Raw genomic sequence first — 15,064 nt, forward strand, 5'->3', positions numbered from 1 at the left:
GTGGGCTGGCAGAGGGGCCTCACTTGGGAGGGCACATCCAGAGCCTATTATCTCAGCCCTGAAGGGGTCTTGAAAAACACACACAATTTTGTGAGGAATACATTCATGTTGATTGTATTTACTTAGTTCCTCTCACTTTAGTAATTTTGTTTCAGAAACTTTCTAAATAGGAAAGCATGAGACAATGAAGATTGATATTTGGGAGAGATGCTGATCACCCAGTGCAATCCTAACAGCTGAGATCAGTATTTATTGAGCAGCTACTATGATCCAGGCACAGGGTTAGGCACACAAAGATGATGAAGGCCAAAACATGTGCCCTTACCCTAGAAGGAAGCTTAAACTTACCCTACATAAAATGAGCTAGACATTCATCCATGATTCTATCACTCAGAAATACTACTATAAACATTTTAGTGCAGGTCATTCCAGATACAATAATTATGAAAGTTAATACTTAGGGATCACTTTTTAAAATATATGTTTTTACTAGAGGTCCGATGCACGAAATTCATGCAAGAGTATGCCTTCCTGCCCCCAGCTGCCTGCACCAGCTTCCCTCGGGCACCTGGGACCCGAGGTTCCCTCACAGCCCAGGCTTTGTCTGAAAGGTCGTCTGGTCTAATTAGCATATTATGCTTTTATTATTATAGATTGATTTTTTTTTTCTTTAGAGAGAGCGGAAAGGAAGGAGAGAGCAATAGAAACATCAATGATGAGAAAGAATAATCAATTGGCTGCCTCCTGCACACCCACTACTGGGGATCGAACCAGTGACCCTCTTGGTTCATGGGTTGATGTTCAACCATTGAGCCACACCAGCCGAGCTAAGGAGCATTTATTGTGTGCTGACTTTGTTCTGAGAGTTTTGTTATTTGCAAATAACAATATCATGTAATCCTCAAAATAGTATTACAAGCTATTGTTCTTGTTTCTGTTGTACAGACGAAGAAACTGAGGCAAACAAAGATTCGTTAACTTGCCTCTGATTATGTGACTACAAAGTGGCAGGGCCAGGATTCAAATCCAGTGTTTCTCAATAGATGATCGATAGATCATAGGTAGGTAGGTAGATAGATAGATAGATAGATAGATAGATAGATAGATAGATATAGATAGATCAGATCACATTGCTTTGGAAACCAGATTTTGAAACAAATAATATATAGCATTTATTATGTGCTGATCACTATTCTAAGTGTTTCACGTATATTGGTTTATTTTATCCACAAAGCCAGCACACACCACTTGTTTCATCCAGACATTTTTGGAGACTATGAGTGACTGCAAGGGGGTTAAAGGGTGGTAGATGCCAAGGAGACCTGCGATTGCCCTGCATTTCATCAGAGCTTCTGTCAGTGAGTTCAAGGAGCTCTCCTCATCTGAAAGCAAGATTGCTTAACTGCAGCTTTTCAAGCCTCCTTTCTCTACCTCAAATTGCAGGGTCATGTCTGAATGGGTTTAGCTCTGAGCCATCTCCAGGATGGCTCAGGCATGACTGATAAATGCCCTCACACAGGCGAACAAAGGCCCAGACTTTCAGATGTCCAGGATCATCCACAGACCAGGGAAAAAAAAATGTGAACAGTTTCATTCCAAGGCATGGGGTGGTTTCATGTTAGCAGATTCTCAGCTGGTGAGTGGGAACCTTATAAACCGTGGTTGTCAGCCTCCGGAGAAATGAGCTCGCACTCAAAGAAAGGCTGGCCGAGAGGGGCGTGTCCAGACCACGGGAGTCCAAATCCCTCCTGAGCGGCCACTGACGCGCCACCACAGTGAACGTGTAGAGGCACCATTTTAACTTGCTCTCATCTTCTTCTTCCTTTTGGACAAAATGGATCATAAAGTTGATGTTCACGCTAGTGTATACATTTTCAGTATACCTATACAGCCACAGGCATAAGGCATCCAAGATGCCCGTGTCAGCCATTCTGCACATGAGCTGTGTTTTATGGTTTGGTTCCAGCCTTCTTAGGATTTCCAATGGGAACAGACTTCAGACTTCCGGGGAAATAAAAATGATAATAATGAGAAGTCTCTGCCAGGCCTGCGTGGCTCAGTGGTTGAGCGTTGACCTATGAACCAGGAGGTCATGGTTCGATTCCAGGTCAGGGCACATGCCTGGGTTGTGGGCTCAATCCCCAGTAGGGGGTGTGCAAGAGGCAGCCCATCAATGATTCTCTCTCATCGTTGATGTTTCTATCTCTCTCTCTCCCTCTCCCTCCTCTCTGAAATAAAAAAATATATATTAAAAAATTATCATAATAACGGGAAGTTTCAAATGACTGCTTTGTCCTGTAGTCGAATGTCAGAATGTAAGGAACAGCGCGTGTGTCTGAGGTGACAGGATGGTCCCGGGTGAGCCGCCTCGGCAGGAGGGACACAACCTCGCCAGGCCTCGGTGTGCCCTGTGACTGTGGCTGGTCACGGAGCACGTGGGCCTGTGCACACATCTGCAGCTTGGGATGGTCCCGCCTTGCAGGTGCCTGAGAAGCACATTCCTCAGAGGCCATCTGTGCTCATTATTGGGGAAAGAGGAGCGGCCTTCCCAGGAATTCCAGCTTGCAAAGGCGCTTTAAAAGCCTGGGGAGCTCAGGTTCCCGGAGCTGTTCTAGAATCTTCCGGTCTTCATCTCCCCTCCTCCATGCCACTCTGGGAGAAGCTCCCACCCGGTGGGCAGGGTCTGTCTACGGGAGACCCAGCCCCGATCGCCAGCCATCAGAGCCGGTGCACTCGCTCCAAAGTGGGGTTCATTTCTATTCCTAGCTTCAGGGCAGTCTCGCCAATCTGGGGGAGCCTCTAAGGAGTGGGGTCAGGGAGGGGTCACCTTTTCAACCCGGCTCTGGCTCTACGGCTTTCTCATGAGTGCAGACCAGTGGCGCATGAGTGCGGCCAGGACACATGCTTTGCACGCAGAATGTTCACATGAACTGTAAGGATCTCTTGTTCCCTGTAACATTAGACGAGGTTTCAAAAAACAGAACCCATGCCGAAACCGCCCGGCCAGCAGCGGGAGGCGGGCCGTCCTCGGAGCAGATGGAACAAAAGCTCGGTTTCCCAAGTTCCTAGGGTGAGACGAAAGGGCAAGATGTCAACCCAGGACCACCCAGGGAAAATTAAAGACAGATCGACTTGGATGGCTTATGTTAACAGAGGGGAGATAGGGTTTTGATCTTGGGGAAAACAAACATCATAAACTTTACCCATAATCACTGTGTATCACATGCCCACCCTAGAGCAGCGAGCACAGCTAAGGAGCCGCAAACGCACACGTGGAGGCTTCTGTCACTCAGCCTGCCCGCCGTGGGCTGGGGAGCCGGGTGGACCACCAAAAGGAGCCTCGGGGCTTCCCAGCCCTTGAACAAAGGGGATAACTGGGCCCGACAGGGGTCAACGCTCCTTTCTCAAATCCTGGCTGAGACCAGAGGCCACCCCCGGCTTTGCCTTGAAATGAGGGGCAGCCCACCCACCACCTGCCACAGGGCTGCCTGTCGCCCTGGGCTCTTCCTCACCTGCGGTTGCAGGTGGACTGAACCTTTCTAACTCCATTTTCAACCTGAATCTCTTTTAGTTGTTATTTCAAAAAAATGTATTATGAACATTTTCACAAATGCAAGTAGAGAGCAGGGTACAACAAGCCACAGATTCAACAGTTACCAAGATTTGCCATGTTTCTTCATCCATCCTCTTTTCCCTCTTTTCAGCAAGTGCCAGACATTTCATTTCACTCCAGGCCCTCATGCTTCAAGAAGCATCTCTAAAAATATAGACACTTTTAACGTCACTGTAATATGTATATTCCATCTATAACAGATCTGCCCCTCCAAGACCCTGAGACACCCTGCTTGCCGACGCTGCTGAATCCAGCAGTAACGTGGGGCTCCTAGAATCCTAGGACAAGGAGCTTTTCTTAAGTTAGAGAATTAATGACTCAGTCAATCTCTTACAGATTTTGTTAAGCACCTACCAAGTCCCAGGCATGTTCTGTTCAAGAGTATAGCAGTAAACAAGGCAGGTGACATTCTTGGTCTCATGGAATTTATATTCTACTTGGAGGAGAAAGAACATTAAAATAATAAAATAATGCCCTAGCTGGTTTGGCTCAATAGATAGAGCGTCAGCCTGCAGACTGAAGGGTCCTGAGTTTGATTCTGGTCAAGGGCACATGCCCAGGTTGTGGGCTCAATCCCCAGTAGGAGGCATGCAGGAGGCTGCTGATCAATGGTTCTCTCTCATCTATCTCTCTCTCCCTCTCTGAAATCAATAAAAATATATATATATTAAAAAGTAAAGTAATGATACACAAGATAATTGTAGGTACTGATGAATTCTAAGGAAGGAAAAGAGGGTGACACAATATGAAAGGGTTGGGGAAGCATCTACACTAATAAAAGAGAAACATGCAAATTGACCATCACTCCGCTACACCCACCAACCAATCAGAGTGAGTATGCAAATTAACCCAACAAAGATGGTTAATTTGCACACGCAGGCGTGGATCGAAGATTGAAGACAGCATAGAAGGAAGCGGGAGGGAAAGCGGAAAGCGGGGCAGCGGTGGCGGCGGGAGGAAAGCCCACCTCAGCGGGCTTCGATCCCTTCTCTGCTTAGCTCAGGCCGCAGGGGAAGCCCTATTCTTGCAGGAATCTTCCTGCAACAGGCCTCTAATTACTTTAGAAGGTAAAGCAATTCTTCTCTGAGGAGAAGTCATTTCAGCAGTGACTTAATAGACAAGAAGGAATCAGCTGGATGAACATCTGGGAAAAGGGCCTTCCAGGCAGAAGAAACAGATGGCATGAACACGGGACCTAACTCACTGTGTCACGAGATAAGAGAAAGAAGACCCACCATATAGCACATTAAGAGAAGGTGAGAGTGTGGCAGATGATGTCATAGGCAGTCAGGGACCACGCCACATTAGCTTTAATAGCCTTGACTGGAGTGTGTCATTTATTTTGACTGCAGCAGGAAGCCACTGGAGGGTTTTAAGCACCTACCAAGTCCAATTTGCAGGATTTTGGTCTGTACACCTGAGTAGATGGTGCTAACATTTATTAAGATAAGAGAAGCCTGGCCAGTATGGCTCAGTGGTTGAGCTCTGACCTATGAACCAGGAGGTCACGTTCGATTCCTGGTCAGGACACATGCCTGGGTTTTAAGCTCGATCCCCAGTGTGGGGTGAGCAGGAGGCAGCCGATCAATGATTATCTCTCATCATTGTTGTTGCTATTTCTCTCTCCCTCTCCCTTCCTCTCTGAAATCAATAAAAATATATATTTAAAAAAAATAAAAACAGATGAGACAGGTGAAGGAGGAATATGTTTGTGAGGGGCACAGTTAGGATGAATTAAACTTTCTACTTTAGACCGCTTAAATGTGAGACGTCTATCAAACAGTCTTGGAGAAGTCCAGTAGGCTATTGAATTTATGAGTCTAATGTTCAAGAGGAAGGTCAGAACTAGAGATAGAATTTTGAAAGCCATCAGCATATAAATAAAATTTATAGCCATGAGGCAGGATGAGATCACCGAGGGCAAGAATACAGAGGAGAAAAAGGGCTTCAAACTTGAGAACACAGGAGAGAGAGCCAGCGAAGGAATTGTCCTTGAAGGAGGAGTGAAGCTAGGAGGCAGTGGTGCCAAGGAGCCAGGAAAAGACGGTGTATCAAGAGGAAGTGGTCCATCACGAAGTGCCACAGTGACAACAAGGACTGGTCCCTGGTTTGGGCAAACGAGGGTCACTGGTAATTTTGACACCGTCATTCCAGTTGTGTGCTGGAGGTGGATTCCAGAGGCGGTGGCTAGGGACAGAGTGGAGTAGACACATTATAGGCAGTTCTGAAGAGCTTACTGTGCGGAAGAGTGGGAGCGAAGAATTGGGGCAGTTGCTGGAGGGGAGGGTTTTTGTTTGGGTGCTTGTTTTGGCTGTTTCTTTTGTTTTTGTTGTTGTTTTGTTAATCCTCACCTGCGGATATTTTTTCCATTACTTTTAAAGGAGAGTGGAAGGAGGAGGAGTTAGGGAGGAGGGGGGGGGGGGGATAATTGGTTGCCTCCCACACATGCCCCAACCAGGGCTGGGAAATAAATATGCAACCCTTAAGTGCACGGGCCAGCGTTCTAACCAGTGAGCTGCACCAGCCAGGGCTGTTTTATTGGTTTTAATGGTTGGGTAGTCATTGGTCTATTGATGGAAATTACCAAGTAGAGAGGGAGAAATTGATGAGACCAGAGACAGAAAGGAAGCTACTAGAATGAACTCTTGCAACTACTTTGCAGCCTCTTTCAGGGATGTTTGACAACCCTGTTCTCTGAAATCAGATTAAATAGAGTGTCTGGAGTGTCAGGTATTAAATGGACACTGAGAGCTAAGTGTAGAGAATGTGGGTGGGTGGGGTCAGAAGAAGCAAGAGAGAAAAAAGGGAAATTAGATTTACTGGGCAGTTGACCCTGTGATGGGCAGACATGGGAATTTTGTGATACTTTTTTGTTGTTGAAGTTTTCAGTATTTATTGCCTTTATTGATATTTACTGTGGTAAAGTATACGTAGCATAAACTATAACATTTAACTGTTTTTAAATGTATGATTCAATGGCATTGAGTACATTCATAATGTTCTACAACCATCACCACTGCCTATCCCAGAACTCTTTGTTGTTGTTGTTAATCCTCACCCAAGGATATTCTTTCCATTGATTTTTAGAGAGAGTGGAAAGGATGGGGAGAGAGAGGAAAAAACATCTATATTAGAGGGATTCATCGATTGGTTGCCTCCCACATGCACTCCAACATGGGCCAGGGATTGAACCTGCAACCCAGGTACGTGCCCTTGACCTGGAATTGAACCTGCAACCCTTTGGTGCATGGGTCAACACTCTAACCAGTTAGCAACATCGGCCAGGGCCATTCTAGAACATTTTCATCATCCAAACTAACTCGGCACCCATTACACAGTAACTCCCCATTTCCCCCTTCTCTTAGTCCCTAGTAATCGCTATTCTACTTTCTACCACTATGAATTTGCCTGTTCTACATACCTCATATGAGTAGAATCAGACGATATTGATCTTTTTGGCTAAACTTATCCATTGGGTTGTAGTCAAGCTCATAAGGTTACAGCTGCATCTGCAAAATACTGTGCTCCATCTTAACATTTACCACGAATTATCATTTAGTAAGAGCTGCCAGACCTTGAGACCCTTGTCCTTAGCCGTCAGCCTCCAAGCCTCCCTTACAGCTCCCGTTTCTGCAGAAGGGAATTGTTGGGGGTTCTGGTGGACAGGGGGATGTGGGGAGGCAGGCTGTTCCTTCTCCTCCTGTGACTGACCACAGCGGCGAGGGGTGCTGACCTACTGCCGTGGGCTGGTTGGGTGTAAGTGCTTAACACATACGCCTGTAAGTGAACCTCCACCTCCTTCTTCTGATCCTTCTGAACTGGGACAGAGCTTTCTCCCCTAAAATTGTGCTGCTCTGGAAAGAGCTAAAACCTGACTTTCCCAGGTAAAAACAAGCCACCTGGTCACAAGTCACAATACCACGGGTCGTTTGCTATTTGGGACATGCTAAAGCTTGACTCTGGACGAGACGTTATCATGATAGGAGGCTGGGCTAGGAAAATTATTTGGAGAAACGGAGCCAAACAATGGAAGGACAGCAGCTTTTTAACAGCCACAGTTTCCTGCGAACGGCTCTGCGGGAAACAGGATAGGCTCCCCTTCAAGGTACGAGAGTATCTCGTGATCCAAAAATAACCGTCTCAGCATTGTTTCAGCAAAGTTTCCCTTAAAATAGAACGTTGCTTTCCTTTTAAAATGTTATGATCTGCATGAGTCCATAGAACTTAGTTCAGCTTACACAAATCTTCCTGGAATAAAAGGCAATTTAGTGGCCCAAGAGAAAAATGCAAGTTCTTTGTGACTATTTCTGACTCTCTTCTGATTGCAACAAGGTATAAGGACCCCAGGATAAAATAAATCCTATGGTGGGTGAGAGGGTTGGCGGGCGGCGGGCGGGGGGAGGGGTAGGAGTTGGGACTTAAGTCTCAGAAACAACATCCTCATCCCATAGCTTTCTCTCTGCTGTGTGTTGGTAAATGTGGAACCCACGGAACTGGAGGGGGTAGGGGGGAGAGAAAAAAAGCTACACACACAAGGCTACTCAGCTCACAATCTCCTGAACTGCTTAAAGAACAGCAAGTGTAGAACGTCTAAAATTGTGTAACACAAACTTGAAGTTCTCTGAGAATTCAGGAAAGAGAAAGTCGGTGTGCTGGAGTGAATGATTAAAGGTTTGAATGAATCCAAATTAGTCTGTAAGTTGTGACTGTTTTAGCTACAAGTTATAGAAACTCAAGCTCACCCTGCTTTTAAGAAAGTGGGCTAGGAGGGGGTGGTGGCTGGACCATGTAATTAAAGAGGCAAGAAGCAAGCTAGGGAGGCTGGATCAGGACCAAGCGATGGCGCTGGGACGCAGTCTCAGCTTTGCTCTCCTGAGCTCCCTGCGTGTTCAGCAGGCTGTGGTGGCATCTGGAAGCCGAGGACAGACAGCCTATCGGCTCAGCGGTCCAGGTAGAGAGCCGCTCCCTCCTCAGGGCACCAGGGGAGTCCTCCGCCTACCAGCTCCCCGTGTGGTTCTGCCTGTGCAGACCTGGCGTGTTCCCACCTCGGAGTGGATGGTCAGACGAGCTAATGGAATCAGTCCCGCCCCATGTGCATGGATTGGAGGCGTCAGAAAGGTTGTTGTTTAAAAGAGAAGTGAGGGGCTATTGGCAGGAGAAGGGAAATGGATGTTGGGAAGAATATTGATCAAATTTTAGGGCAGAGAAGAGGAAAAGCAAAGATGTCATGTCTGGAGTGAATGGGACAGGGTGGGCTGAATGGAAGAAAAAATTCGTGTAGGCAAGAAATGTGGGGGCAGGGAACCCCCGCCTGCCTCACTGTGTTCCTTTGCTAGGGCCACGATAACCAACAGATGCCGTAAGCAACGGGGATGTCCATCTCTCGGTTCTGGGGCCAGAGTAACAAGCTGTATTTTCAGTGGCAATCATCTGACCTGTTGACCTTACTACCTCTCAAGTTTTCTATGAATATAGTATATTTTAAATATACATTTTTATTTATTTCAGAGAGGAAGGGAGAGGTAGAGAGAGAGAGAAATATCAATGAGAGAGAATCATTGATCGGCTGCCTCCAGCACGCAAACTGAGCATGTGCCCTGACCGGGAAACGAACCACGATCTCCTGGTTCATAGGTCGACGCTCCACCACTGAACGAGGCCAGCCAGGCTACACTATATTTTAAATACTGTACACCTTTTAAGAGATGCTCGGTTGAAAGTACCAGAAAACTCAATTCAAACTGCCTTCAGCCATAAAGGAGATGTGCTGTGAGTTGAGTCAGGACAGCTGGTGTATTTCAGCCTCCAGCGATGTCCTCAAGGGCCCACTGTCTTCCAGCCTTCACTTGCACTCTGCGATATCAGTTTCCCCTCCCTCCCAGGCCCGCAGGCTTCCTGATTCTAGCGGAAAGGGACCAGGTCTCTTCTGGAAGCTGTCTCAGGAGAACGGAGCAGCTTGTTCGCAAGAGCACGGCACACCTCTTTGCAAAATCGGGACATGTGTCCATCCCTGGCCGAGAATGGGATTATGTTAACTAGTTTGGGCCTGAGCCACATGTTTTCCCTAGAATCCGGAGGGTGATCAGCTCACAGGAAGCATGTGAGCTGCGTGGGGGAGGTGTGGGCCCCTGATGGACCCTGAGGTATGATAGCAATGAAGGTATGAGAAAGAAAGAAGTGGCCTGACTGGCGTAGCTCAGTGGTTGAGCATCAGCCTATGAACCAGGAGGTCACGGTTCGATTCCCGGTCAGGGCACATGCCCCGGTTGTGGGCTTGATCCCCAGTGTGGAGCATGCATGAGGCAGCTAATCCATGATTCTCTCTCATCATTGCTGTTTCTATCTCTTCCTCTCTGAAATCAATAAAAATATATTAAATTTTTTTTGAATGATCTGTTTTGAGATAGGTGGTGGTAGGAGAAGAGGGAAACACCTCACACAGTTGTAGGAGCCACATTTGCGAGGGAAACCTAGCTTTGGTGGCTTTTACTACAAGTAGAAGAAGACAATTCACTTGTGGCGAGATAGGATTCTGATGTTGAGATGGCTGTATAAAGAACAAAAGTCATTAAATTTATACTTTTCATTTCTATCTGACATTTGCCCGTGTTATCTTTGAAGGCTGTACACTCCATGGGGAAAGAGGTTGTAAATTTTTATAGCATGGTGGTACTTAAAACGTCAAGAAGCCAAAAATAATTAGGGTACCGTTGTAGCCTGTGAATTTTAATGCATGGCCATTGCTTTTCTTCAACAGTTTCTCTCATTTCGCACATACACATCAATATTAGTGACTCCCCCTACCCACTCACTGCCCCCGCCGCAGACACACACATTTAGTCCTAGAAAAGATGTGGTATCTAACAAGCACAATTCTTTATTGAAGCATCAGAGAAAAGAAGGTTAATGTAATTACTGTCTAGTCTGGAAAGGATGAAAAAACGCATTCATGATGTAGAAAGGTTGTTTGTGATGCGCTTCTTGAAAAAAACATCAGCTTGATTTGTATCTCTCTGCTGTTCTCAACAGTAGAGATTTGCTCCCCTCTCTTGCAGACACATTTCCACCCCTCAGGCTTCTGTGGATTTATGCTCTTTTCCTGACTGAAACGGCTACCCCCAGGAGCCAGTGCCTCCCAGTGTCATGCGAAGGAGGGTTTATTAGACATTCTGCATAGATCATATTTATTGCCAATTAGCGATCATTGTAAGCAAAGAAGAAAAATGATCAAATTCACAAATTATGTTACTGATTAGCCCAACTACAATTAGTTTTAATGTAAGCATTTGGCCTTGATTTTTGCATTTGGTGGAAGTAATATAGGATATGAAAACAGGACTAGCAAGCAACATTTCATTTTGTTACTTCTAACAAAAGCAGAATGAGAAAACAGGTCTGAAAGCCCTTTGTCAATCCTAGGGCATTATATGGATAGTAGAGGCCCAGTGCACGGATTCGTGCACAGGTGGGGTCCTTCGGCCTGGCCAGCGATTGGGACTGATCGGGGCCCGGCAGCGGGGAGGGACTGCGGGAGGTTGGCCAGCCACAGGAGATTGGCTGTGGGAGCGCACTGACCACCAGAGGGCAGCTCCTGCATTGAGCGTCTGCCCCCTGGTGGTCAGTGTGCATCATAGCTACCGGTGGACCAGTTGTCTGGTCATCCAGTCATAATGGTCGCTTAGGCTTTTCTATATATAGATTACTATTATTGATTTCATTATTTGTTTAGTTTTACTTAAAGAAAAGAAGATTTAAAAAAAAAAAAAACTACATAAATTAGCTTGTTTTCCTCCTTGACTGGCATTCTAAATGCATTCGATTGATCTACTTTATTTTCTAGGTATTTTTAACATGTTCAAGTGGGTGAATGCTTTCACAGTTAAAAAGGTGGTCTTCTTTCAATCCAATTTTTTTAAAAATGGGCAAAAGACTTGAACAGGCATTTCACAAAAGAGGTCATACAATGGCCCATAAACATATGAAAAGTGTCCATGATTGATCACCAAGGAAATGCAAATAAACCCCACATTTATTTACCAGCACATACCCAACAGACTGGCTAACACTGATAAAAGCTGCCAATACTGAGAATTGCAAGGATGTGGAACCACCAAAGGGAATGGAAGCTCGTACATTTTGAAAAGCTACTGGCAATATCTACTAAAGTGGAATGTATGCACATCTGATGACCCAACACACCCAGGTATATACCTGTGGGAGGCAGAATAAAGACCATTCCCCTCCCCCAAAGATATCCATGTCCTAACCGTGTCCCTGTTACCTTCCATGGCAAAAAGGTCCATTGCAGATGTGATTAATGTTATAGATGGGGAGATTGTCCTGAAATAAGTGGGTGAGCACAATCTAATCACGTCAATCCTTAAACGCCAAGAACCTTTCCCCCAGGAGTCAGAGAGAGATGCTACATGAGGTAACAGTCAGACATGGGAGGGCAGCAGGATTCCAAGCTGCCATTGCCGACCATGATGATGGAGCGAGTCCTGAGCCAAGGAATGCGAGGCCTCTGGACGCTGGGAACAGCCCTCTGCTGAAAGCCAGCAGGAGAATGGGACCTCAGTCCCAGAGCAGCAAGAAACTGAACTCGGCAACAGCCCAAATGAGCCAGGAAATGGAGCCTCCCCGAGAGTCCCCAGGAAGGAACACAGTCCTGCTGACGCCCTGATTTTAGTCTGGTGAGATCCATGCCACACTCCTGACCTGCAGAGCTGGCAGATCATACGTGTGTGTGTGTGTGTGTGTGTGTGTGTGTGTGTGTGTGTGTGTTTTTTTGCTTTTTAAAAATATGTTTTTATTGCTGTGAGAGAGAGAGAGAGGGAGAGAGAAACATAGTTGAGAGTGAAACATCAATTGGCTGCCTCCTGCACACCCCACCCTGGGGATCGAGCCTGCAACCCAGGCATGTGCCCTGACCAGGAATTGAACCAGTGACCTCCTGGTGCATAAGGCCATGCTCAATCCACTGAGCCACACCGCCTGGGCAAGTGTGTGTTGTTTTTAGCTGAGAGCTTTGTGCTAATTTGTTGTAGCAGCAATAGAAAACTAATACAATACCCAACAAAAATGTGTACAGTGATGTTCCTGGCAGTATTCTTTATGCAATGATGCTCATGGCAGCACCATTTGTGAGAGCCCCATGTGGAAATGTCCACATGGCCATTAACAGGCTGATAAGTAAACTGGCCTAGCTGACAATGGGAGAGTGTAGAGCGGTGAGAACAGGATGGCCGCAGCCCCTTGGTGAGTCTCACAGCATGGGCGGGGGGGCGGGGGGGGGGCGGGAGGGGGAACGGGTAATGGGTGGGAACAGACTGTGTGGTTCCATGTATATAAAATTCAAAACAAGGTCAGACAGTGGTTGTCTTTGTGGGGAAAGGCAGAAGGGAGACTTTTGGGGGTGCTCAAAATGTCCTATGTCTCGATCTGGGCAGTGTTTATAGGGTATGTTTACTTAGATGACTGGTGCGCTTTTCAGCAGGCATGCTATACTTCAATTAAATAGTTCACATAATAAAGAGTCTATCTATCTATCTTTCTATCTATCTATCTCTCTATCTCTCTCTCTCTCTCTCTATCTCCAGAACGCTGGTACCTTTCCCCACCCCTTCTTTCTCTAGGCATATATCCTTTCTTTCTTTCCCCTAAATTTCAAGGGCCCTTCTTTTGCTTCTATAACTTATTTCCTGAGTTAATCAGAAGTGGTCTGTCTGGATTATTAAGCTTTTTAAACATTTAAACTAAAGATCACTTTATTATGGTGATTGGTGATTTTTTTTCTCTCTCTCTCTTGTATACTTTTTGGCTACCCTGTGGTTTTCATAACAGAATGTTCCCCTGTGACCAGGAGAATAGAAAAATCCAGAGGCGTGCCATCAAACATTGTGGTGCGCTTGAATATAGTAGATGTAAATGTACACTTTCACACACTCTGCTCGTAAATTTTGTTTATTCATTTATTTGAAGACCATCAGTTTCTCCCAGAAGCAACTAGTGCATTGTTACCATTTTCTTGCATTTCCTTTCACACTGTGTGTGTGTGTGTATTATCTTCTTCTTCTTCTTTTTTACATAAGTGATAACAAACTATACATATGGGTCTGTACTTGCATTTATCACCATAATTTTAATAGCTCAGTAGACATGGAACCAGATAGAGTCATTGGACTAATTCTCCTATTGGTGGACATTCAGGTTGTTACCAGTCTTACGCTATTGTAAACAATGCAGCAATAAATATGCTTAAATATCTATCATTTTGCACAATCACAAGTTACTTTTCAGTAATTTACTTCCGATCAATGGGCATTTATTTGAGGATATGGTGGATATTAACTTACTTTTCTAAAGTTCTCTTTCCTCTTCTGAATTTCTACAGTATTTACCTCTACACCTCATCAACTACTCTTCGTTTTACATCTCTATTCCTTTTCTTATAATCATTGTTTTAATATTATCATTGTTTTTCGTCTTTTCTTCTCTATTACTGAAACCTTCTGACAGGATCCATGGCTGATGGTCCTTGCTATTCCCAAGGACATCATATTTCTTCACACTTACACTAGACATTAATACTTAGTACACTCTGGCTGTTCAACAAATATTTGTTCAGTAAATTAATAAAGGGCGGCTAACTGGACCCAATAGGTAACATAAAATAGAGTCCTACATTGTGGTATAATGGGCATCTCTTTAGATTAAATGCTCTTTGCTGATAACAGGAATCTTGAAGTCAGCAGAAACAAAGAGTTAAATGCCAAGCATCTAACCCCATCCAAAGCATCTGAAATCCAGGAGGTGATATAAACATCAGCCAGGAATGGGATGGCTATAATAAATCAAAATTCATCTGTTGGAACCTTAACCCCCAAATACCTCAGAATGCGACTATATTTGGAGAAGGCCCTTTAAAGAAGCGACTGAGTTAAGACGAGGCCATTAGTGTGAGCCCTAACCCACTGTGGTGTCCTCATAAGAGGAGGAGATTGCACACAGAGTGACGGGACCAATGCAAGTGCACAGAGCAGGGACATCTGTGGACCAGAGAGAGGCAGCGCTTGCAAGCCAGAGGCCTCAGGAGAAATCCAACCTGCTGACACCTTGGTCTTGGACAACTGGCCTACAGATCTGTGAGAAAATAAATATCTGTTGTTGAAGCCACCGAGTCTGTGGCTTTTGTTATGGCAGCCGGAACAGACTAGCATTGAGTCATGTTGTACAGGGAAGAAGGATGGCTTTGCATTGGGACAGACCAAGACTTTATCTGTTATTTTCTATGTGATTTTGAGTAAGTAACATTGCCTCTCCAAGCCACTAATTCATCAGTGGTTGTTATGGGAAATATATCTATATATATTTATATATCTATATATATATATATATCCTGAAACAGAAGGTGCACTTGATAAAAAGTAAGTCTTAGCTATCATGGCAATG

This window comes from Eptesicus fuscus, chromosome 10, assembly GCF_027574615.1.
Source record: "Eptesicus fuscus isolate TK198812 chromosome 10, DD_ASM_mEF_20220401, whole genome shotgun sequence".
Taxonomy (NCBI): domain Eukaryota; kingdom Metazoa; phylum Chordata; class Mammalia; order Chiroptera; family Vespertilionidae; genus Eptesicus; species Eptesicus fuscus.